General features: G+C 46.3%; 1 long non-coding RNA gene across 1 annotated transcript; it reads left to right on the top strand.

The window, feature by feature from the left end:
• The first annotated feature begins 15,948 nt into the window (after positions 1-15,948).
• Positions 15,949-16,573, top strand: LOC125553406. Its single transcript, XR_007304048.1, has 2 exons — positions 15,949-16,095; positions 16,151-16,573. It is a non-coding gene; the product is annotated as an uncharacterized LOC125553406 (long non-coding RNA).
• Positions 16,574-26,963: the final 10,390 nt, after the last annotated feature.

Genomic DNA, 26,963 nt, shown 5'->3' on the forward strand with positions numbered 1-26,963 from the left:
TTTTGTTTTCCCCCCCCCCCCCCCCCCGTCTTCCTAATTCCAAAACCAGTGTGTCTAGCGTATTTGTTATAAAATTCTCTTTCTTTCTCTACATCTTGGAATTGCATCTTTAGTCTTGGTATTAGATAATCCAGGAGATCTGGCGTCTGCAGAAAAAGAAAAAAATAAATCCAAACGGCACGTTAAAATGCAGTTTACGAGCTTGTTATCCTGGAGGGAGCAGAAAATTTGCAGATAATACAAGATCCATATATAAAAAAATTTGTTTCACTTACGTGCGTGTATGATCGCAACTCCACCGGAGTCTGCTGCTGTCCCTCTGGGATGGGCCACGGCGGAGTAATCATAGTAGAATGTAGGAATGGATCACGAGGAGGAAGGAGGACTAAAGATGGCCCCTCTCTTGTTTTTGTCCTTTTTGCTTGAGGTGGTTGTGGAGGTATTGCGATCCTAGTCTTGGTTTGCTCTTTTGTTTTGTGAAGCAATCCATCTACCTTATGTCCCGTACAATTCTGACTTATAGCAGCAGAAGGATCCAACGGTGGTAGTGTGCAGAGCACTCTCCTCCGTGTGTGTGTTCCTATTGGATTTGTCCTGGGATCCGATTTAGTTGCTTCGCTTTGGCATTGATGAGGCACACCAGGATAACCTCCAGAGTAACACGCAGGACTTGAGCTAACCCCCTCCTCCATCGGCGTGCTTGGGAGTCTGCTGTAGGATACAAAGAATCCGCGGGGGATTTCCGGCGTCACCCAATTAGGTGGAGGCACAAAGTTGTTCGGATAGGGCTGTGACCCAGCATCTTGGAAGTATCCATGTTTTTCGGGTGTCATCCACTTTTGGTCTGGAGCAGGTTGGCAATGCTGTTGGTGCGTTTGAGGTATGACCCATTGAGGGGGTGGTGCAACGCGTACAGGCTTAGGATTATGTACTTGCTGCCATTAGTGCAGAACCGGGCAATAGCACCGGTTCGTAAGGCCCTTTAGTGCCGGTTCGGTAACCGGCACTAAAGTGTGGGCACTAAAGCCCCCCCCCTTTAGTACCGGTTCAGCACGAACCGGTGCTAAAGGGCAACCATGTGGCACGAGGCGCGCCGTGGTCTGGAGGACCTTTAGTCCCGGTTGGTAAGGATTATTTTTTATTTATTTTTGAAATGAAGTAAAAACAGCCCGCCTACTGGGCCGGTACGGCCTGCGTACGACTAGAAACCCAATCTCTAGTTGGGCCAGGATGCAGGCCCATACGGCCCAGTAGGCTCCACAGGGCAGAAGACTTGCAATAGGCCCACAAAGGCCTGCTTAGAGAGGAGCTCGATACGGTAGCCGCGGCGGGGCTTATAACCGGTGCGAACTCCTCTCAACTAGCGAGGTGGGACTAAACATTATGCACTGCGGGTGGCAGCGCACCACCTTTAGTACCGGTTGGTGGCTCCAACCGGTACTAAAAGGGGGGTCTTTAGTACCGGTTGGAGCCATCAACCCGTACTAAAGGCCACCACCTTTAGTACCGGTTCGTGGCTCCAACCGGTACTAAAGACCCCCCCCCCTTTAGTACCGGTTGGAGCCACCAACCCGTACTAAAGGCCACAACCTCTTTAGTACCGGTTCGTGGCACGAACCGGTACTAAAGGTTCGCCATGAACCGGTACTAATGAGCACCGCCCACCTAGCCGTTGGAACCGGTACTAATGGTCACACTAGTGCCGGTTCAATTACAAAATGAAACTAATGAGTTTCACATTAGACCATTTTTCTACTAGTGTGCTGGGAACATCTAAGCTTCTTCATGCGTCTCTCGTCTTGCTGACATAAACGGAAAAAAATGTTTATTAGCACACAAGTTACATATGTCTATACCTTTGTAACTGAACTGAGCATAATTGATAGCCTGAACTTCCCATATACAAAGTGGTGTTCATGTGCAGATTTTTTCCCCTAGGACACGCATCACAGTATGCACTGAGCTGAGCATCTGCCAATACTTTTGTACCTGAGCTAAGCATCCTTTACAGAATGAACCTCACATTCTGTTAATTGTACACTATTTGATTACTTATATGTACTTGAACTGAGCACTCTCCACAACCTAAACTTCTTGTTTTGCAAAGGGAAATATTGTCTACAGTTAAAAAACCTAAACATTCACGAGTTTGAATGGTTGGACCACTAGTGCATACCAACCTGACCTCCATGCGAGATTACATGCATGTTCTATTTTTTGTTTTTTTGCACAAAACTAGATACATACCAACATGAGCTCTTTATACACTCAATAATTGAACTTCACATGGCTTTTACATGTGAATGCAGGCAGATTTTCTACTGTTTGTAGCCTGTACTAAGGCTCACAAAATACCTGAACTTCACAAGGCTGTAAGCAGGCAAATTTTAAAAAAGCTTTTGTAGCCTGGACTGGTGCTCACACACCACCTGAACTTCACATGGCTGTAAGAAAATAACAAACAGAAGGAAGAAGTACAACCATACCCTGGCTAGAAGTTCGGCCAACCTTTTTCCAGCAGCTGATAGGCCACCTTGAGAGCAATTTGTCGGAGAGCTAGGAGAGGAACCGCATGGCAATCCATGTCTTTCATAGGGCGCGAAGTTCACTTGCATGAAGCAAGAAGGTCAGGTAAGGGAAGATTGAAGGAGTCTGCAAGATCAGGGAGGAAATTCATATACCGTTCTTAGATTTGAAGGCGCCGCCGATGCGGCCTCCGCCACCGAGATGCTTCCTTGGGCGCGCTGTTCGCCCTAGGTTGCGCCTTGGCCATCATGAGCATTGCTAAGACATTGGGTGGTGACGATGGACCGAGGAGGAGACTACCGGAAGCCATGGCTGTTAGTGGCAGAAAGTCGGGCGGCTTCGCCGCCTCCAGGCGCCGGCGGTTGGGCAGGAGGTGGAGACGGAGGGGGCAGAGCTCGATCCGTTCGGCCAGGATCTAGAGAAGGAGGGGTGGCACTGGATCCGGTGGATTTTTGGCGGTGGAGACCGGGGATCGAGGGGAGGAGCGGCGAGGAGGGGGGTTGGGGAGGGGCGGCTCGATCGGGATCGGGGTCCAGGTGGGATGCTGTCGGGCCAGGCCGGCCGTTCAGGGAAGTTCGGGAACCTATCTTCGGGCCCTACATACTACATACTACACGTATATACGTTCTACGTAGTATTTACCATATCGGAGAGTATATACGCGTAGTATGTAGTATGTAAGAATGTTTAGGTAGTATATATACTATTTTTAGGTAGTATGTAGTATATTTTGAGCATACTCCTTTTTACATACAAATATGTACATATTTCACAAATATTATAAAAACATGGGCTCACATGCAATTTTTTCGCATAACTCGCTTTGGAGTATCTTAGTAATAGTATATCTTGTATCTTATATTTACTAATTGGAGGCACCAAACAAGCGACCACGTTAATTCTCAAAAACTAAGAATATTATTCATCCGATCTCCGTATTAAGTATCTACAGCCGTCCAAGAGAAAACAAGAGTCCTGGCTTACTGTCCCACGTCATGCTCCATGTAATGTAAAAAAACATCTCCCTGGCCAAATTCCGATCTCCGTACTAATTATCTAGAGATTTTTGTTATTAGGATTTTTTTATGCAGTGGGACTTGATCTCAAAGAACAAGTGCAACATTAGGGTTAGTTTTGTAAGATTTTGATAATGTGCGTTTAGTTACAGACCTATCTAGAATTCTAGATACATATAACTAGGACGGATAAGATTTGTAGGAGCCATACAATCCAATTAGGGATTCAGTTCATCAAAGATGTTTCTACAGATCGTCAGATCCCTAGCGCAGCTCTTTCAGATCGCCCCACTGCTTCCTATCTGCAGTCTTCAAGTAAAACGATTCAATGAGCCTCTTGCTGCAGAAATTTCAACTGCCACAAGAAGGATGCCGACCTGTGGTTCATCTTGGCTAAGGTGCCATACAATCCAGTTAAGGGATTATTCATCGAAGATGTGGCCGTACTTTCGCACAACAAACTCAAGCACATCTGATGTGTTGTTAGAAACAGGATGAGTTGTTTTGGATCTTTCTTTGGTCTACTCATCTCTGCTTCTTATTGGGAAAAACTACAGGTTTGATTTGGATCTGTACTTTCAATTTTATGCTTCCCTAATTAAGGCCATGTCCATCATAGAAGCACAAACGATACTCCGTTCTGGTGCTTTTTATTTATCTATAGTGCCGTCTGCAGGCCTAATTATATGTTATTTGTAGACATGGAATGTTCATGCGTTCAAGAGGTCAAGAAGATGACACCTTAGCAGTATCTATTTGAAGCAACACGAGAGATCTAAAAAGATGCTCAAGGTAACCTCATGGTCTGTTCACCTCCTCAACAATGTTGAAATGTAGCTCTGTGTGGAAAATAAAAATGCCACATTTTTTCATCTTCATGTCTTCTTATTTATGTCTATATTATGTAACAAGTGCTAACTGTTACTGTTTCTTCCGTCTCTAACAGATCAAATTAGTGGTTGGTACTTTGTTTCTCACGTAAAGAAACTGCTGTAGTAGTAGGAGGATTCTCCTAACAAAGAGAGCCTTTATTTTTTTTCTTAGAGATCTATATGATTAAGGTTTGCTTGATGCTGTTCAGATCATGTTTCGTCCTGTCTTACATTGTAGATTGTTTAGAGTTTCTACGCCAAGCTGAAAGCGTAAAGGTCCAAAGGTCTCTAAGCAACCAATTTATATGGTCTCTGATTCATGATAATTCTGAGCCTAAATTACATATATTTGGAGGTAATCAAATGTTAGTTGCAAACTAGATTAGATAAGCATAGGAGGTTAGATGATCTCATAGTTCTTCAGAAGTTGTTGCTATTCTCTGTTTTAGAACATATCAATTCTGTAAAAATAGCAGAGAACGTAACACCTTTGCACCTACTATTGCTTATTAAATATTTAAGATTGCTCTTCTGTTCTGCAAAGCTGTTGCCCTGTCATTGCAGGGAAAACATATTAAAATATTTCAAGACCCTGGATTTGTTTTCTGAGAAGTTTTTATATATGCTTAAATAGTTGGAATTTTTCTTCTGAGTATTGTTTTCCATGTAATATAAGAATCATTGTATATTGTGTTTTTGTCATACCTTTCGCCGATAGGTCCAATCTCCGTTTATTTTGTACTTATGGTTCCTTTAATAATGCCTCATTGATAACTTGAAATTCCTTAGCACAACAAATCTGTACTGATTTGATTTCACATATATTTTTCCATTATGGTATTTAGGATTTGTGTCACGATCCAGGAGATAAATTTAGGAGGTTCCCACTGCCTCAGGCAATTTCATATGGTATAGGTCATTAGGTCAAGTCAAAAAAATCTACAGGCATATTGATTGAAAATAGATCGCCGCATCGAATCGGAAGAGCAGACAAACTAGCAGGTAAGTAATATTTATTTATTTTTTGTTGTGTTGTTTTGGTTCTGACTACAGAACTTGAATTATATACAATTTTAGTGCACTTCTAAAATTTATGCTTCGTTATGCATGATGCAAGATTCAACCGACCAAGTTATATGGCGTTCTGAACATGGGTGTCCACTATATTGACCTCTTGATATGCTTCTATTATATTTCTCTAAAAGAGACAAAAAATAAAGAAATAATAAAAAGTTTCCCCCAATCTAGCGGCGACGATCGAGTTCCAACCGGCCGATGGATAGCGAGGACATCTCCCTGTTGTCTAGATTGTGTGCCACAGTCAGTTTAATTTGCTTCGTCTCCAACACGTACTTCATGCTGCCATCAACTGTAGCGCTGCCTGGGCTGATGGACAACCATGACATCAGTATTGTGTGGATTTTGTTTTTTTTTGGAAAAGGAGGATGGCCCCCCAGCCTGTGTGGATTGTGTGCAACGCCCACTGAAGTTTGCTTCGTCTCTAACACGTAGCTCATGCAACCATGAACTGTAGGGTTGCCTGAGATCTGTACTCGGCTCCTTCTCAGGTATAAACGTAGTTCTTTGGTGTTTTATGCTAAGTGCATGCTCGCAGCTTTTCAATCAGATGGGTAAGAGTGTTTCTCCTTCTCAGGTACAAACGTAGTCGTTTGGTGTCTGACCATTTTAATCTTGGTTCCGTTGGTCGTCAAACACCGGCTGCCCCTGTCTCAAGGAGAAAAAGGCATGACTGTGGCAAGCACGGGCTGCAGTGAGGGATCTACACAAGGAGAGAGAAAAAATCTGATCAAATAGTACAAGAGGAGGTTTGGGCGAAAATCAGCTCAAGTTTCAAGTATCTGCTCCTTTTCGTTTTAGCTATACTTTGCTCTCCCTGTGCACTTTTTGTGGGCTGCACGGTGTGTCACTTTGTGTGAGAAATAGCTTGATATGACTTAGTACATTCTCCCGCCATATTAACAAGAGTGCTCAGTTAACAGTTTGCAAGATAATTGTTTTTTTATCATTTATTAGTTGCAGCCCACAGATACTAACTTACCAGAAAAATAAGATTACGCAAGATTATAATTCGCTACTCAGGATTTGAAATCCTTGATAATTTCAACCATTTCCACTTTAGGTATTAATGATGTTAGAGAAGAATGAATATCACATATTAGGTACCACGACAGAAATGAGTATCACATATTAGGTACCTCATGATGTACATTTTTTTATTTTAAGTTTGCTCAAGTATTGAAACAATGCAAATCTACTACACTGATAAGATGTCCGCATATCAGAACTACAAAAGCAAGAAAAGAAATCATGTTATGGCAGCATATGCTTCTCGCATTAGTTTTTCAGTTGTGAATTTCTGTAATTTTCTAATACTTTGGTACTAAGGGTTTTAAGAGCATGAATATTGCAATGATATTCCTTTCAGGTGTAGGAAAGTAGTTGTGATGTGCAGAATACGTGGTGGGTGAGATTGATCAATCATGCATGTGTTAACTTAAAATACATAACTTAGAGAGCTAAATTTTGGTCCAAAACAGGATTCTGAAGGGGGCTTTAGAGACATTTCATTCATGGTACTTCATTCTGCTTTTAGGTTGATGAAAGCTGCACCTAACTTTTAGTATATTCTAATAATTTTGGACCTAATAATCATAACAAATGTTCAGTAGCATGATAATGATTTGACTTATCCAAGTCCTTCAAGTTGAAGAGAAGTAACTACATTCCTCATCTGTAACAACCATGCATGATTCCATTTTTCCTTCTTAGGGAATATATGTACGATATCAAACTAACGGTTCTAATTCTCAGGACCTTTAATATCTGATGCTCATTTTTCTCTACTGGGTATGTGGTCCCTTCTAAGTGTTTCTTCAAAATCCATATTATAATTCCACTTTCCAGTTGTATTGTCTCATAATGTTAATTGTATTTCTATATATGGCGTATATGATTAGTTGGGAGATATTGGAGGTTCCAGTCCAAGTTCTAATATATTTCGAACCCCTACTGTATTATTGTACATTCGTATTTCGAAAATCACTAGACCGTGCAAGCGCACGGGTTGATGACTAGTGAACATAATAAGAATAATAAAGTAGAGTATATACTATCACATGGTAGTATATGAGAAATGGGTGTAGCTACACCTGGTAGTAGGATGCATTTTCTCTATATGTATAGTAAAAGCCAGATAAGTTAACCGTTTGATCCGACCAGTGAAAATCTAAACCAACTGCGTGACCAATGCCAGGGCATGTATTAAATGTATATATTATTTTATGTCTGTCACTGGAAGCAAGCAGAAATGGCCAGGGAATGCATTTAAGTTATGTATCGATGAGATGTCAGAGTGACGGATCGATCCAGACATCCGCAGTCATATATATGTCATATATATATGCGACCATGTGCTTCTTATGACGTACTCCCTCCATTTCAAATTACTCGTCATAGAAATAGATGTATCTAAAACTAAAATATATCTAGATGCATCCATACCTGCGACAAGTAATTCGGAACGGATGGAGTACTAGCTAACCGTGTGTGTCGACGTGCAAGTTTGAGCTATCGCCAGTCAGACGACAGAAAAATGCCATCGACGTCGGGGCCCGGCCGGCGAGGCAAGCCTTTCCGACGGATAGAGGAGGCTATCAGGCGGACTATACATGGGCAGGCTGGCTGGTAGGAATTGATGGGCAGCGGGACCGCGGCAGGAAGAAGAAACTGTGAATCGATTCACGTTGAGCCGAGGGACCAACGATCGGGACCCATTGCAGAACGGGGTGTTTGCATGTATACGCAGGTGCGTGTAGAGAAGTTACCACTTTTTTTATATGTAGAGAAGTTAGTACTGCTCGCAGCACGTCAGCATTCTTTGGTAGGAGAAAATTTTAAGTTGGCTCGATTGATATGAGCCGTTTGTTAGTTCAGATCCAATAGTTAATGTTTCAGTTACGGCGTGAGCGGTAAAAGCATCTTCACTCGTTCGGCCCCAGGAGCACCCGGCGATTGTGGTTTGACCCTTCGGCCGGCGCTTTTTTGGTCCTGGGGCGATCTAGTTCCGAGTCACATCTCCAGCTTTCGGCCCCAAAATGCATATAAATTCAAACTTAACATTTCCCGCTATCAAAAAAAGGCCATAAGTTCGGCGATCAACGGCTGTCACAAAATTCGGCGATCACCAAGCCACAGCTCGACGATCAATCATACTCGAAAGTTCGGCTTTCAAGAGGAAGGACGCATAGACAATGCATCTAACGGCGGCGTGCTCCTCTGGTGTCGGACTAACGGGAGTTGGCGTGCTCGGGCTGGTCGGCATCGGCGCGGCTTCTGTGCCGGGCGTTGTGGAGGCATCCTCACTCGGGCTTGGCGGCGGTGTTGGGGTTGGCGTGGGAGTTGGCGCGGTCGTCGACGATATCTGGTTCAAGATGAGGCCGCACTCCGCCAAACATCACGTCTTGACCTGCTCATCCATCGTCGACATGTCCGCCCCCATCAGGAATGCCAAGTCGGTGTTCCTCTTCTTCGCAGCGACATTTGTCCGGAGTAGGTTGAGCTTGACGGCGCTGTTCGTCATCAACGCCGACCACGGTGCCTCGGCTTTCTCTTCCCTGTGGGCAGTGTGGTTCTTGGCGTCGGCGATGCACTGCTCCATGGACGCATGCAGCCGCTCGGTAGCCGGTGCGGCGTCCTTCGCCGTCTTGGCTCGTTTGTTGCCATGAGGGCGCCCATCTGCCACCCCCGGTGTGGGCGCGTCCGGCTTGTACATCTCCTTGGCCTTGGCGAGGGTGCGCCGGACATCCACCCACTTCTCGCACCAGGAGAACACGTGGAGGTACTTGAACTGTTGGTCAGTGCTGGAGGTACATGGCGAACACCCGAACCATCTCCGCCGGAACAATTGTCGGCGACGCACATGACGAGAAAAGAAGTGACAGTCGGCATCTGTCCAGACCTGACCCTCGATGTTGGCGCCGCTTTCCGAGTGCGCCGCGATCTCCTCGATGATCACATGTCATTTGTTACAGGCCGTTTCAATGATCGCCCAATGGTTTGGCATGGCCTTCGAGCCGCGCTTCATGTGGATGGTGGCGAAGTAGGGGTCGACCAACTTGCGCTCATCGAACTCCGACTTGATGTGCTCCCAGTACGTGTCGGCGTTCTCGTTCGTGGCGGTGATCGGGTCGAGGCAAACGGTCTTTCATGCTTTGGCGAGGCACTCGTCTTCTTTGGACGTCCACTTGACGTGCGTCTCGCCGGTCCTGGCTCCCCACTTCTTCTTTTTCCCTTTCCTCGTCGACGCAGGTGCCAGCTCCTCCTCCTCCTTCTCCTTCTCCTCCTCCTCGCTGTAGTCGAGCTTGTCGTCCATGGCGCCAGCAGGGTCCATTGTATCGTCTTGCGCGTGGAACCCAGGGGAGGCGACGGAGGCCGAGCCGCTCGTGATGATGACGTCCATGTCAGCTTCCATCGCGTCGGGGTTGCCAAAATACGACGAGGAGGCCTGTGAGAAGTGCAGGGCGCCATGGCGCAGAGCCGGCATAAGCCAGCAGCGAGTAGGTGTATGGGGGGTACTGGACGTGGGCGAGGGCATGCGCTGGTCGTGGTTCAGACCGGAGGGTAAGGCGCGCTGGCCATGCAGAAAGGTGATGTTGGGGTTGAATACGCCGTTCGCGTCGCCGTCGACATAGCCGGGCGAGGGTGAGCACCCCCAGGGCTGCGGCGATGGTGAGAAGATGGCCGGGGACCTGACGCTCTGTTGGCTCCACACAGCTTCCGGGCTGTGGCCGCCAGGTGGATTCATCATCCCCGCACGAGACGCCTCTGCCTGCTCCGCCGCCGCCGCCCTATCCCGGGCCCTCTTCGTGTTGAGCCTGTTCCGCCGGTGAGTGGTGACAGCCTCCCGGTGCTGAACCTCCGCCTTCCAGTCGGTGTTCGACATTGTAACACCCTGATAGTTCAGCTACAGTAATCCCCTTCTAATGATGCCTTGTCATCATTGTTACTGTTACTAATATCACTTTGATTCAAATCCATCAACAAGCCATCTCCTTCCTCCCTGTACAGAGGCTTGGCGTGGCAGAAATCCAGGGCGCCCGGTCCGCCGATGCTCGATGTCTGGCACTACAGGGACACCGGGAGGAGCATAAGACCATCCCCAAACGAATAGGCAAACCATAGCGCCCACTTTCTCCTCCCCTCGCTCGTTCTCTTCTTCGAATCGCGTAGCCGCTCGCTACTGTCACCATTACAATGGCCACCGAGCTCCTCGCGCGCTGAAACCTTGCCAGGAGACGCGCCAGACTCGTCTACTTCGACTACAGCCACCAGTTCGAGCCGGGGCACCGTCAATCGTCGGGATCGAGTCTTCTTCCCCGTCAAGCAGCGCGGCGCCGGACGCCCTCGAACCGTCGCCACCTCTCCGCTCGATCCGTCGCCTCCGAGCCTTCCCCAAGCCCACTAAGCAACTCTGCAGGCTCGATGTGAGCTTCTCTTTCGTTTCCCCTTCCCCCCCCACCCACCCCCCCCCCCCCCCCCCCCCCCCCCCCCCCCCCCCCCCCCCCCCCCCCCCCCCCCCCCCCCCCCCCCCGCCCCCCCCCCCCCCCCCCCCCCCCCCCCCCCCCCCTACGTCGCTCCGACGCACGCCCGCGCGACCCGCCCCTGTCACGCGTAGCGCCGCTCGTCCGCTCGTTGCCGCGCTCCCGATGCGCCCGCACCTCGCCCTGACTGTCCGTGCTCCGGACGCACGCACCGCGCGCCCGCACACCCTGTCACGGTCGCCCCCTCCCTACGCCCTCTGTAGCCGCCCCGCATCTGCCACTCACGTTGTTGCCGTCGCCGTGCGCCACGCCTGCTCCTGCAGCCCCGCGCCCGCCACCGCCGTACCCACTTCGCCTGGCCGTGCCCGTCCCCGCCTCCTTGGACGCGGCCCCGCCTGCTGCCGCCCGTGTCCGCCGCCTCCTCTGCGCGCTACTGCATGCTGCTGCTGCCCGCGCCAGGCCGTGCTCGCACCACCCGGCCGTGCCCGCACCCACCCCCGCCGCGCCATACGCTGCTGCTGCTCGAACGCCGCCCAGCGCGCACTCCCGCTCCACCGCAGCCACCGCCTCCAGCCGTCGCCGCCCCGCACCTCCAGCCGCCGGCCGTCCCGCTAGTCCGGCCGGCCGCGCCGTGGCTGCCGGCGCCTTGTGCCCGCGCAAGCCCAGCCGGCGAGGCCGCTAGCCTCTGCCTGGGTCGGCCCCTATTCGGTTAATCAGGGGTTAACCCCCCCACTAACCCCACTGAATCCACTAAGCCCCCCGGCCCACTAACCAGGGGGCCCCACGCCCCTGTTTTTTTAAAAAGAGTTAAAAATAATTATTAATTAATAAGTTAATTAACCTAATTAACTATGTTTAATTAGCTTAATTACATGACTAGTCTAATTAAACTGTTAGGTTTGCTGTAGTTTCAATGACAGTGGGCCCCACACCCTGTTGACCGGTCAACGTTGACTGGTCAACTAGGGTCCCCCTGGCCCGCTTGTCACCTTCTGGTACACCCCTGCGTACACGGATCCGGGTGCACATAGTGTTTTAGCTATTTAATTTCTACTTAATAACAAATTCAGAATATTGTTTAAATCTTTGAAAAATCGTAGAAAATAATTCGTAACTCGGATGAAAAAGTTTTGTACATGAAAGTTGCTCAGAACGACGAGACAAATCCGGATAGGCAGCCCGTTCGTCCGCCACGCATCCCTAGCATAGCGAACACGCAAGTTTCCCCCTCCGATTCATCAGTCCGAAAACGCGAAATACCGGGGATACTTTCCCGGATGTTTCCCCCCTTCGCCGGTATCCCCTCCTACCGCGTTAGGTCACACCCGGCACATCTTATTGCCATGTTATGCTTTGTGGTGCTATGTTTGCTTTATATTTACTGTTTCTTCCCCCTCTTCTCTTCGGTAGACCTCGAGACCGATGCTGCCCTTGTGATCGACTACGTCGACGACGACCCCCCTCCTTGCCAGAGCAACCAGGCAAGCAAACCCCCCTTGAGCATTCCGATATCGCCCATTTCTTTCCTTCTCATGCTTGCATTAGAACTGCTACTGCTTTCTGTATGATCCTACTGTGATGCATAGCCTGTTGTTGTTACCTGCTTTTATACCTTACCTGCTTATCCTAAACTGCTTAGTATAGGTTGCTTAGAGATCCATCAGTGACCCCCACCTTGTACCAGTTGCCTCGCTTTATGTTTGATGACTCGATCAACGTGATCGACGTCCAGACCCCGACACCGCACATCACCCCCCTAGTTGTACGACACTACAGAGTTACTATCGAGTGCCGAGGGTGAACCTCATACATCACTCCTGATGAGATCTCTGTAGTATAGCTATCCGGTCGTGGTCATCGAGGGTGATTTCCTCCTTAACCACTTCCGATACGACTCTGTCGTGCAACCCCTCAAGTGTGAACCTCGATGGTGGTCCCTCTTACGTTCACCTTGATGATTACATCGAGTGGAATTCACCGGGGGTGATTCCTCGGGTTTTCCCCTTGATGTTTGGACACACGATTACTATGGTTACTATGACTTTATACTGAACCATGTTACTAAAGACGGGTCGACCCCGAGGGGTACCCGCGCGAGCTTAATAGCGAGTGATGTGGAGTCAGGTTGACTTGGAAGGTGCCCGCGAGATACTTACGAGGCGTGGCCGGGCATTCTTAGCCCTTTCCGCAAGTCCTCGAGACGGGGCAACGGGGTCACATCTTTCGTGAGTCTCTGCTTGTTACCGCGCGTTCCTAATCCACTACGATTTGGATATTTGATCCGAGGGGCCTCTGGCCTGATAGCACTAACCATCACGTGGGCATAGTATGGGCGTTCTGCGTCGTATACATCAGCCGAAGCTTAATAGATGTCAGCGACTGAGCGGCGCGCGCCGGGTTGGACTGTAAAGCACCTACCTTGTTGAAGGAGGTAGCTAGGTCTGCTCACCGGCCGCGTACGCAACGTGCAGGAGTTCCCGGGGAGATGGCCCATGACCCCTGGGGGCATAGGTTTAGTCCGGCGTGCTGACCTCTCTATTAAGCCTAGGTCAGGTTGCGGCGTATTGTTTGGCCGAGGCCGGGCATGACCCAGGAAAGTGTGTCCGGCCGGAGTTAATCGAGCGTGGTGGGTAAGTTGGTGCACCCTTGCAGGGAAGAAAACATCTATCGATAGCCTGTCCTACGGTAACAGATACAACTAGAACTGGATACTTGTGATGAGAACTGGATGCTGATGAGAATTGGATTGTGATGATAACTGGATAGTATGGCTCTGGGATTACTTTCTCGCAGGGAGTCAAGAAAGGATCTCTGGCCGAGGTTGATAACACTACTACTACTTTACTTTATGCTACTCTACTCCCTCCTATTGCTGCAAGATGGTGGTTTCCAGAAGATGCTTGTCTTCGATAGGACTAAGCCTTCTCCCTATTCTGGCATTTCTGCAGTCCAGTCCACATATACAACCCTTTCCTTTGATATAGATGCATACTTAGTTTAGATCTGATGTAAGTCTTGCGAGTACTTTGCATGAGTACTCACGGTTGCTTTGCTACTTTTTCCCCCATACCCGATTGTTGCGACCAGATGATGGATCCGAGGAGCCAGACGACGCCACTGATGACTACTACTACCCGAAGGATGCCTACTACTACGTGAAGACCGCTGACGACTTGGAGTAGTTAGGAGGCTCCCAGGCAGGAGGCCTTGCCTTTTCGATCGTTGTTGCTTTTGTGCTAGCCTTCTTAAGGCAATCTTGTCTAACTTATGTCTGTACTCAGATATTGTTGCTTCCGCTGACTCTTGTGTATTCGAGCTTATGTATTCGAGCCCTCGAGGCCCCTGGCTTGTAATATAAAGCTTTTTTATTTTCATTTGTGTCTAGAGTTGTGTTGTGATATCTTCCCGTGAGTCCTTGATCTTGACCGTACACATTTGCGTGTATGATTAGTGCACGATTGGATCGAGGGTGTCACAGACATGCTAGGTGGTTTTGCCGGCGGGGCCCTCGGCTTCCTTTGCTTTGGCTAGGTAGCATCGGCAATGGCAGTGGTGCGAGGGGCGTATACTTCTTCGCCGGCATGGCGGGATGGCGGCTGGATGGCGGGGATTGGGAGGAGAATGGCGAGAGAAGAGGGGCAGTAGGGGGGTGGAGGGAAATGGAGGGGAAAAGCGGGGGATCGGCGGGATAAAGTTTCGTCTCTCGTCGATAGAGCGAACCCACGCGCCTTTTTTGCTTCGGCGGGGGCCCCCAGGCGGCCCCCGAGGGCTCGGGTTCGCCGGCTGTTATTTCGGCCCAAACCGGCGATAAACAAGGTCCTAAGGGCGCGACTGGGCCGATTTTTCGGTGCCGGCGCTAAAAAAAGAGCCCTGGGCATGTTGGTGGGGGGGGGGGGCGAGTGGAGATGCTCTAAGATGCTAGGAATGATCATGTAAGGCCAGTATCGACTTTACACTTCTACAAATAAGAAAATAAATTATGAGAGAATGGACTTTCACTTTGTTTTATAGAGAAAGCTAAAATAACCATACAAACAAATTCCAGTACAAGTATGAGAAGGAAAATAATAAAGCCGCGAGTGCCGCCAGGTCTTTATGAATGACACACGCTGGGCCTGGCTCTTTGGGGAGCTCGAGGCCTCGGACGACAAGGTGCCGGAGCAGCATGACGGCAATGCCAAAGGGGAAGGCATTGGAAGCTTCGGATCGTTCGCGCCGGCTGCCGCCGACGGCGAGGTCAGCTCCTCCGGCTGGAACTCGAATATACCATACCAATTCGTTATGGTATGGTATGAATATACCATACCAATTCGTTATGGTATGAATATACCATACCAATTGGAATCAAATACGGGAACTCAGAGCATATGAGGGAAAGTCGATTTATGGATGGAATCAAATCCGCAGTATTTACAGAAAAAGGTCTTCGTTTATTGGGAAAGAATCAATATACTTTTAATGTCGAATCAGGATTCACTAAGACAGAAATAAAGCATTGGGTCGAACTCTTCTTTGGTGTTAAGGTGGTAGCTATGAATAGCCATCGACTACCTGAAAAAGGTAGAAGAATAGGACCTATTCTGGGCCATACAATGCATTACGGACGTATGATCATTACCCTTTATCCGGGTTATTATATTCCACTTCTAGATAGAGAAAAAAACTAAAGGAGAATACTTATAATACGGCGAAACATTTATACAAAACATCTATCCCGAGCACACGCAAGGGAACCGTAGACAGGCAAGTGAAATCCAATCCACGAAATAATTTGATCCGTGGACGACACCGTTGTGGTAAAGGTCGTAATTCCATAGGAATCATTACCGCAAGGCATAGAGGGGGAGGTCATAAGCGCCTATACGATAAAATAGATTTTCGACGGAATCAAAAAGACATATCTGGTAGAATCCTAACCATAGAATACGACCCTAATCAAAATGCATACATTTGTCTCATACACTATGGGGATGATGAGAAGAGATATATTTTACATCCCAGAGGGGCTATAATTGGATATACTATTGTTTCTGGTACAAAAGTTCCTATATCAATGGGAAATGCCCTACCTTTGAGTGCGGTTTGAACTATTGATTTACGTAATTGGAAGTAACCAATTAGGTTTACGACGAGCGGTTTGAACTATTGATTTACGTAATTGGAAGTAACCAATTAGGTTTACGACGAAACCTAGAAATCGATCACTGATCCAATTTGACTACCTCTACGGGATAGACCTCAACAGAAAACTGTTGAGTAACGGCAGCAAGTGATTGAGTTCAGTAGTTCCTCATAGAAAATTATTGGCTCTAGAGATATGGTAATATGGAGAAGACAAAATTGTTTGAAGCACGCACAGAACCGGAAGCACCCCTTGTTTCAAAGAGAGGAGGACGGGTTATTCACATTTAATTTGATGGTCAGAGGCAAATTGAAAGCTAAGCAGTGGTAATTAAGACCCCCGGGGGAAAATAGGGATGTCTCCTACGTTACCCATAATATGTGGAAGTATCGACGTAATTTCATAGAGTCATTCGATCTGAATGCTACATGAAGAACATAAGCCAGATGACGGAACGCAGAGACCTAGGATGTAGAAGATCATAACATGAGCGATTCGGCATATTTGGATTCCTTTCCTATATATCCACTCATGTGGTACTTCATCATATGATTCATATAAGATCCATTTGTCTAGAGATCGTCATATACATCTAGAAAGCCGTATGCTTTGGAAGAAGCTTGTACAGTTTGGGAATGTTTTTTTTTGAGAGAAATGAAGAATCTACTTCAACCGATGTGCCTTTAGGCACGACCATGCATAACATAGAAATCACACGTGGAAGGGGTGGGCAATTAGCTAGAGCAGCAGGTGCTGTAGCGAAACTCATTGCAAAAGAGGGTGAATCGGCCAATTTAAGATTACCATCTGGGAAGGTCCGTTTAGTATCCCAAAACTGCTTAGCAACAGTCAGACAAGTGGGTAATGTTGGGGTACCAAATAAGTTTGGGTAGAGCCGGATCTAAGTGTTGGCTAGGTAAACGCCCCATAGCTAGTAAGAGGGGTAGTTATGAACCCTGTCGACCACCGCCATGGGGGCGGTGAAGGGAAAGCTCCCATTGGTAGAAAAAACCACAACCCCTTGGGGTTATCCTGCGATTGGAAGAAGAACTAGGAAAGGAAAAAAATATAGCGATAGTTTTATTCTTCGTCGCCGTAAGTAAATACGTCACTAGGAGTATGGAAAATTGTATTTTTGGAATTTGCAATAATGCGATGGGCGAATGACGGGAATTGAACCCGCGCATGGTGGATTCACAATCCACTGCCTTGATCCGCTTGGCCACATCCGCCCCTTATTCAGCTAAAGGATTTTTTTCTTTTTTCCAATGATCATTATTCTATTTATTCTGACCTCCCTACTTCGATCGAGATATTGAACATAGAATGCCACTCTTTAAAAAGGAAAAAAGGAGTAATCAGCTGTGAGATGAAAAAAAAAATCTTTTTGTAGCTCATCATTTATCGGCAAAGATAGAAAAGGTCAATCTGAAGCAGGAGAAATAAACAATAGTAACATGGTCCCGGGCATCTAGCATTCTACGCACAAAGGTTGGCCATACAATTGCGATTCATAATGGAAAGAAACATATACCTATTTACATAACAAATCCTATGGTAGGTCGCAAATTGGGGGAATTCGTGCCTACTCGGCATTTCACGAGTTATGAAAATGCAAGAAAGGATACTAAATCTCGTCGTTAACTGAATTCTGAATAGAAAGATTAAGAAGAAAAAAAGATTCAAAATAAAGACAGAAATACCCAATATCTTGTTCTAGCAAGATATTGGGTATTTCTGTCTTAAAAAATTCTTATATCTTAGTAGAAAAACCTTATCCATTAATAGATGGAACTTCAACAGCAGCTAAGTCTAGAGGGAAGTTGTGAGCATTTCATTCGTGCATTACTTCCATACCAAGGTTAGCACAGTTGATGATATCAGCCCAAGTATTAATAACGCGACCTTGACTATCAACTACAGATTGGTTGAAATTGAAACCATTTAGGTTGAAAGCCATAGTACTAATACCTAAAGCAGTGAACCAGATTCAGACGGGGACACATCCGGACATGTGCTCGGACATTTGGTGATGTTCATTTGAAGACTAGCATTGGAGATGCCCTAAGGCCATCTTAGCTGTTGAACCGGCTGGGCTTTTGCCTGCCAGGGTAGGCTGGCCTGCTGGCGCGTACCAGAAGCTAGCTAGAGTGCGCGAGCCAAACCGTTTTCCATCAATGGCAATCCATGGAAGAAGCCGGAAACGGGAAATAGACGCGAGATTTGAGGATTTATTGAAGCCGAAAGACTTCCAACTAGGCCCTGAAGTACAAGAAATATAGTTTATATTTGAGTTGCCTTTTCAATATTTATCCTTTTTTGGTAGATTTCAAAAAGTTATCCTCCGAGTGTTTAATTACATGAACACAATTCTTATACAAACTTTGTCACGTGCAAAAGAAGATGAAGCATATTTCTAAGCTTAAGGTACTTATGTATGTTCTATGCATATTTTACTTCAAAAATGGCATGCATCACTATAGGAGAAACTCATGTAGCCGAGTGTATCCGTGTACGCCGAGTGCTAAATTTCGGATACTCGGCTTATACACGTCTATGCCAAGTGATGTCTTGCAAGTGCACATGATTTTGTTGCAACATTCTTGAAGTAAGAGTATCGATCCCACAGGGAGCACAGAAAATGGACTTTGTCTCTTGTATGGGTTTATAATATGATGCCTACAAATTAGTTGCGATCGAAAGCAAAGTGGAAACAGAAGTATGAAATATTGTGAGGTTGTTGTAAACGCGGTAATAAGGTGCAATAGTAAAATATAGAGCGCGAGACGTATGTAACAGTTGTTGGAATGAAGGGCACTAAAGCGTTCTCGGGGAGTCCAGATTCACCACTAGTATGTATCTAACGTGACATATGCCTAAGCATAATTCAAAATTCGGATTCCTATGCCACTTTATATGTTTCTATGAGTTGGCAGAGCCAAGTACAGATATGTGCATACATGCAACAGCCCTGTATTACATACTCCACTACCGTTCATCCCCACTTTGGTTACCGAACGGTAAATAAGGGTTTCCCCATGGACGCAGCTTGCCAGGTTGCCACTTGCGGAAGCATTTCGAAGTTTTAGGAAAGAACGTCAAGATATGGTGGTCCAATCACGCCAATTAATGTGGTAGGATACTGCCATAAAAGAATCAAGCATTTGGGAGAAGAGAGAAATCATGCAGAGGCGTCCAGAGCGCATGATGACACACATGCGAATGTGTGCACTCATACCGCTCGTTGTATCACGCGGTGCCGCCACCGCTCGATCAACTACTTCACCCCCATGCAATCAAATCATGATTCAGAGACGTGTATCCACCAGAAACTCGTCCAGAATGAAGAACCCTAGCCTTCGGAAGGATTCCGGAGGGGGGGATTGATACATGGACTCTGCCGCCACATCCCTGCATCGAATGGGCATCATCAACATCCGTCTACATCATCACCATTCAATCTCCATCTCCTTGTAATGCATTGGTCGGTGTGGAACCGTTTTTGTAGTACTTTGACACTACTGTTGGGTTTCGTAGTAATTTCAAAAAATTTCCTACGCACATGCAAGATCATGTGATGCATAGCAACGAGAGGGGAGAGTGTTGTCTACGTACCCACGCAGACCGACTGCGGAAGCGTTGACGCAACGTAGAGGAAGTAGTCGTACGTCTTCACGATCCAACCGATCAAGCACTGAAACTACGACACCTCCGAGTTCGAGCACACGTTCAGCTCGATGACGATCCCCAGACTCCGATCCAGCAAAGTGTCGGGGAAGAGTTCCGTCAGCACGACGGCGTGGTGACGATCTTGATGCACTGCAGCAGCAGGGCTTCGCCTAAACTCTGCTACAGTATTATCGAGGAATATGGTGGCTGGGGGCACCACACACGGCTAAGGAATAGATCACGTGGATCAACTTGTGTGTTCTAGGGTGCCTCTACCTCAGTATATAAAGGACCAAAGGGGGGGGGAGGCTGGCCGGCCACAAGGGGTGCGCCAGGAGAGTCCTACTCCCTCTGGGAGTAGGATTCCCCCCCCCCCAATCCTAGTTGGAATAGGATTCGCGGAGGGGGAAAAGAGAGAGAGGGGGCCGGCCACCTCTCCTAGTCCTAATAGGACTAGGGGAAGGGGGAGACGCACAGCCCATGTAGGGCTGCCTCTTCTCTTTTCCACTAAGGCCCATCATGACCCATTTAGCTCCCGGGGGGTTCCGGTAACCTTCCCGGTACTCCGGTAAAATCCCGATTTCACCCGGAACACTTTCGATATCCAAACATAGGCTTCCAATATATCAATCTTTACGTCTCGACCATTTCGAGACTCTTCGTCATGTCCGTGATCACATCTGGGACTCCGAACAACCTTCGGTACATCAAAATGTATAAACTCATAATATAACTGTCATCGTAACCTTAAGCGTGCGGACCCTACGGGTTCGAGAACAATGTAGACATGACCGAGACACGTCTCCGGTCAATAACCAATAGCGGGACCTGGATGCCCATATTGGCTCCTACATATTTTACGAAGATCTTTATCTGTTAGACCGCATAACAACATACATTGTTCCCTTTGTCATCGGTATGTTACTTGCCCGAGATTCGATCGTCGGTATCCAATACTTAGTTCAATCTCGTTACCGGCAAGTCTCTTTACTCGTTCCGTAATACATCATCTCACAACTAACATATTAGTTGTAATGCTTGCAAGGCTTATGTGATGTGCATTACCGAGAGGGCCCAGAGATACCTCTCCGACAATCGGAGTGACAAATCCTAATCTCGAAATACGCCAACCCAACATGTACCTTTGGAGACACCTGTAGTACTCCTTTATAATCACCCAGTTACATTGTGACGTTTGGTAGTACCCAAAGTGTTCCTCCGGTAAACGGGAGTTGCATAATCTCATAGTTATAGGAACATGTATAAGTCATGAAGAAAGCAATGGCAACATACCAAACGATCGGGTGCTAAGCTAATGGAATGGGTCATGTCAATCAGATCATTCAACTAATGATGTGACCTCGTTAATAAAATAACAACTCTTTGTTCATGGTTAGGAAACGTAACCATCTTTGATTAACGAGCTAGTCAAGTTGAGGCATACTAGTGACACTCTGTTTGTCTATGTATTCACACATGTATTATGTTTCCGGTTAATACAATTCTAGCATGAATAATAAACATTTATCATGATATATGGAAATAAATAATAACTTTATTATTGCCTCTAGGGCATATTTCCTTCAGTCTCCCACTTGAACTAGAGTCAATAATCTAGATTACACTGTAATGATTCTAACACCCATGGAGCTTTGGTGCTGATCATGTTTTGCTCGTGGAAGAGGCTTAGTGAACGGGTCTGCAACATTCAGATCCGTATGTATCTTGCAAATCTCTATGTCTCCCACCTGGACTAGATCTCGGATGGAATTGAAGCGTCTCTTGGTGTGCTTGGTCCTTTTGTGAAATCTGGATTCCTTTGCCAAGGCAATTGCACCAGTATTGTCACAAAAGATTTTCATTGGTCCCGATGCACTAGGTATGACACCTAGATCGGATATGAACTCCTTCATCCAGACTCCTTCATTTGCTGCTTCCGAAGCAGCTATGTACTCCGCTTCACATGTAGATCCCGCTATGACGCTTTGTTTAGAACTGCACCAACTGACAGCTCCACCATTTAATGTAAACACGTATCCGGTTTGCGATTTAAAATCGTCCGGATCAGTGTCAAAGCTTGCATCAATGTAACCTTTTACGGTGAGCTCTTTGTCACCTCCATATACGAGAAACATATCCTTAGTCCTTTTCAGGTATTTTAGGATGTTCTTGACCGCTGTCCAGTGATCCACTCCTGGATTACTTTGGTACCTCCCTGCTAAACTTATAGCAAGGCACACATCAGGTCTGGTACACAGCATTGCATACATGGTAGAGCCTATGGCTGAAGCATAGGGAACATCTTTCATTTTCTCTCTATCTTCTGCAGTGGTCGGGCATTGAGTCTGACTCAACTTCACACCTTGTAACACAGGCAAGAACCCTTTCTTTTCTTGATCCATTTTGAACTTCTTCAAAATCTTGTCAAGGTATGTGCTTTGTGAAAGTCCAATTAAGCGTCTTGATCTATCTCTATAGATCTTAATGCCTAATATGTAAGCAGCTTCACCGAGGTCTTTCATTGAAAAACTCTTATTCAAGTATCCCTTTATGCTATCCAGAAATTCTATATCATTTCCAATCAGCAATATGTCATCCACATATAATATCAGAAATGCTACAGAGCTCCCACTCACTTTCTTGTAAATACAGGCTTCTCCGAAAGTATGTATAAAACCAAATGCTTTGATCACACTATCAAAGCGTTTATTCCAACTCCAAGAGGCTTGCACCAGTCCATAAATGGATCGCTGGAGCTTGCACACTTTGTTAGCTCCCTTTGGATCGACAAAACCTTCCGGTTGCATCATATACAACTCTTCTTCCAGAAATCCATTTAGGAATGCAGTTTTGACATCCATCTGCCAAATTTCATAATCATAAAATGCGGCAATTGCTAACATGATTCGGACAGACTTAAGCATCGCTACGGGTGAGAAGGTCTCATCGTAGTCAACCCCTTGAACTTGTCGAAAACCTTTTGCGACAAGTCGAGCCTTGTAGACAGTAACATTACCATCAGCGTCAGTCTTCTTCTTGAAGATCCATTTATTCTCAATCGCTTGCCGATCATCGGGCAAGTCAACCAAAGTCCATACTTTGTTCTCATACATGGATCCCATCTCAGATTTCATGGCTTCAAGCCACTTTGCGGAATCTGGGCTCACCATCGCTTCTTCATAGTTCGTAGGTTCATCATGATCTAGTAGCATGATTTCCAGAACAGGATTACCGTACCACTCTGGCGCGGATCTTACTCTGGTTGATCTACGAGGTTCAGTAGTATCTTGATCTGAAGTTTCATGATCAGTATCATTAGCTTCCTCACTAACTGGTGTAGGTGTCACTGAAACAGTTTTCTGTGATGTACTACTTTCCAGTAAGGGAGCAGGTATAGTTACCTCATCAAGTTCTACTTTCCTCCCACTCACTTCTTTCGAGAGAAACTCCTTCTCTAGAAAGGATCCATTCTTAGCAATGAATGTCTTGCCTTAGGATTTGTGATAGAAGGTGTACCCAACAGTCTCCTACGGGTATCCTATGAAGACACATTTCTCCGATTTGGGTTCGAGCTTATCAGGTTGAAGCTTTTTCACATAAGCATCGCAGCCCCAAACTTTAAGAAACGGCAACTTTGGTTTCTTGCCAAACCACAGTTCATAAGGCGTCGTCTCAACGGATTTTGATGGTGCCCTATTTAACGTGAATGCGTCCGTCTCTAAAGCATAACCCCAAAACGATAGCGGTAAATCAGTAAGAGACATCATAGATCGCACCATATCTAGTAAAGTACGATTACGACGTTCGGACACACCATTACGCTGTGGTGTTCCGGGTGGCGTGAGTTGCGAAACTATTCCACAATTTTTCAAATGTACACCAAACTCATAACTCAAATATTCTCCTCCACAATCAGATCGTAGAAATTTTATATTCTTGTTACGATGATTTTCAACTTCACTCTGAAATTCTTTGAACTTTTCAAATGTTTCAGATTTATGTTTCATTAAGTAGATATACCCATATCTGCTTAAGTCATCTGTGAAGGTGAGAAAATAACGACATCCGCCACGAGCCTCAATATTCATCGGACCACATACATCGGTATGTATGATTTCCAACAAATCTATTGCTCTCTCCATAGTACCGGAGAACAGTGTTTTAGTCATCTTGCCCATGAGGCACGGTTCGCAAGTACCAAGTGATTCATAATCAAGTGGTTCCAAAAGTCCATCAGCATGGAGTTTCTTCATGCGCTTTACACCGATATGACCTAAACAACAGTGCCACAAATAAGTTGCACTCTCACTATCAACTCTCCATCTTTTGGCTTCAACATTATGAATATGTGTGTTACTACTATCGAGATTCAACAAGAATAGACCACTCTCCAAGGGTGCATGACCATAAAAGATATTACTCATATAAATAGAACAACCATTATTCTCTGATTTAAATGAATAACCGTCTCGCATTAAACAAGATCCAGATATAATGTTCATGCTCAACGCTGGCACCAAATAACAATTATTTAGGTCTAATATTAATCCCGAAGGTAGATGTAGAGGTAGCGTGCCGACCGCGATTACATCGACTTTGGAACCGTTTCCCACGCGCATCGTCACCTCGTCTTTTGCCAGTGCCCGCTTATTCCGTAGTCCCTGTTTCGAGTTGCAAATATTAGCAACAGAACCAGTATCAAATACCCAGGTGCTACTGCGAGCTCTAGTAAGGTACACATCAATAACATGTATATCAATATACCTTTGTTCACCTTGCCATCCTTCTTATCCGCCAAATACTTGGGGCAGTTCCGCTTCCAGTGACCAGTCTGCTTGCAGTAAAAGCACTCAGTTTCAGGCTTAGGTCCAGACTTGGGTTTCTTCTCCTGAGCAGCAACTTGCTTGCTGTTCTTCTTGAAGTTCCCCTTCTTCTTCCCTTTGCCCTTTTTCTTGAAACTAGTGGTCTTGTTAACCATCAACACTTGATGCTCCTTCTTGATTTCTACCTCCGCAGCTTTCAGCATTGCGAAGAGCTCGGGAATAGTCTTGTTCATCCCTTGCATATTATAGTTCATCATGAAGCTCTTGTAGCTTGGTGGCAGTGATTGGAGAATTCTGTCAATGACGCAATCATCTGGAAGATTAACTCCCAATTGAATCAAGTGATTATTATACCCATACATTTTGAGTATATGCTCACTGACAGAACTGTTCTCCTCCATCTTGCAGCTATAGAACTTATTGGAGACTTCATATCTCTCAATCCCGGCATTTGCTTGAAATATTAACTTCAACTCCTGGAACATCTCATATGCTCCATGACGTTCAAAACGTCGTTGAAGTCCCGATTCTAAGCCGTAAAGCATGGCACACTGAACTATCGAGTAGTCATCAGCTTTGCTCTGCCAGACGTTCATAACATCTGGTGTTGCTCCAGCAGCAGGCCTGGCACCCAGCGGTGCTTCCAGGACGTAATTCTTCGGAGCAGCAATGAGGATAATCCTCAAGTTACGGACCCAGTCCGAATAATTGCTACCATCATCTTTCAACTTTGCTTTCTCAAGGAACGCATTAAAATTTAACGGAACAACAGCACGAGCCATCTATCTACAATCAACATAAACAAGCAAGATACTATCACGGACTAAGTTCATGATAAATTTAAGTTCGATTAATCATATTACTTAAGAACTCCCACTTAGATAGACATCCCTCTAATCTTCTAAGTGATCACGTGATCCAAATCAACTAAACCATAACCGATCATCACGTGAGATGGAGTAGTTTTCAATGGTGAACATCGTTATGTTGATCATATCTACTATATGATTCACGCTCGACCTTTCGGTCTCCGTGTTCCGAGGCCATATCTGCATATGCTAGGCTCGTCAAGTTTAACCTGAGTATTTTGCGTGTGCAAAAACTGGCTTGCACCCGTTGTAGATGGACGTAGAGCTTATCACACCCGATCATCATGTGGTGTCTGGGCACGACGAACTTTGGCACGGTGCATACTCAGGGAGAACACTTCTTGATAATTTAGTGAGAGATCATCTTATAATGCTACCGTCAATCAAAGCAAGATAAGATGCATAAAAGATAAACATCACATGCAATCAATATAAGTGATATGATATGGCCATCATCATCTTGTGCCTGTGATCTCCATCTCCGAAGCACCGTCATGATCACCATCGTCACCGGCGCGACACCTTGATCTCCATCATAGCATCGTTGTCGTCTCGCCAATCTTATGCTTCCACGACTATCACTACCGCTTAGTAATAAAGTAAAGCATTACATCGTGATTCCATTGCATACAATAAAGCGACAACCATATGGCTCCTGCCAGTTGCCGATAACTCGGTTAAAAAACATGATCATCTCATACAATAAAATTCAGCATCATGCCTTGACCATATCACATCACAACATGCCCTGCAAAAACAAGTTAGACGTCCTCTACTTTGTTGTTGCAAGTTTTACATGGCTGCTACGGGCTTAAGCAAGAACCAATCTCACCTACGCATCAAAACCACAACGATAGTTTGTCAAAAAGACTCCGTTTTAACCTTCGCAAGGACCGGGCGTAGCCATACTCGGTTTAACTAAAGTTGGAGAGACAGTCGCCCGCAAGCCACCTATGTGCAAAGCACGTCGGGGGAACCGGTCTCGCGTAAGCGTACGCGTAATGTTGGTCCGGGTCATCTCGTCCAACAATGCCGCCGAACCAAAGTATGACATGCTAGTAGGCAGTATGACTTATATCGCCCACAACTCACTTGTGCTCTACTCGTGCATATAACATCAACATAAATAACCTAGGCTCGGATGCCACTGTTGGGTTTCGTAGTAATTTCAAAAAATTCCTACGCACACGCAAGATCATGTGATGCATAGCAACGAGAGGGGAGAGTGTTCTCTACGTACCCACGCAGACCGACTGCGGAAGCGTTGACGCAACGTAGAGGAAGTAGTCGTACGTCTTCACGATCCAACCGATCAAGCACCGAAACTACGGCACCTCCGAGTTCGAGCACACGTTCAGCTCGATGACGAACCCCGGACTCCGATCCAGCAAAGTGTCGGGGAAGAGTTCCGTCAGCACGACGGCGTGGTGACGATCTTGATGCACTACAGCAGCAGGGCTTCGCCTAAACTCCGCTACAGTATTATCGAGGAATATGGTGGCTGGG

Source organism: Triticum urartu, chromosome 4 (assembly GCF_003073215.2).
Source record: "Triticum urartu cultivar G1812 chromosome 4, Tu2.1, whole genome shotgun sequence".
In the NCBI taxonomy this organism is placed as follows: Eukaryota; Viridiplantae; Streptophyta; class Magnoliopsida; order Poales; family Poaceae; genus Triticum; species Triticum urartu.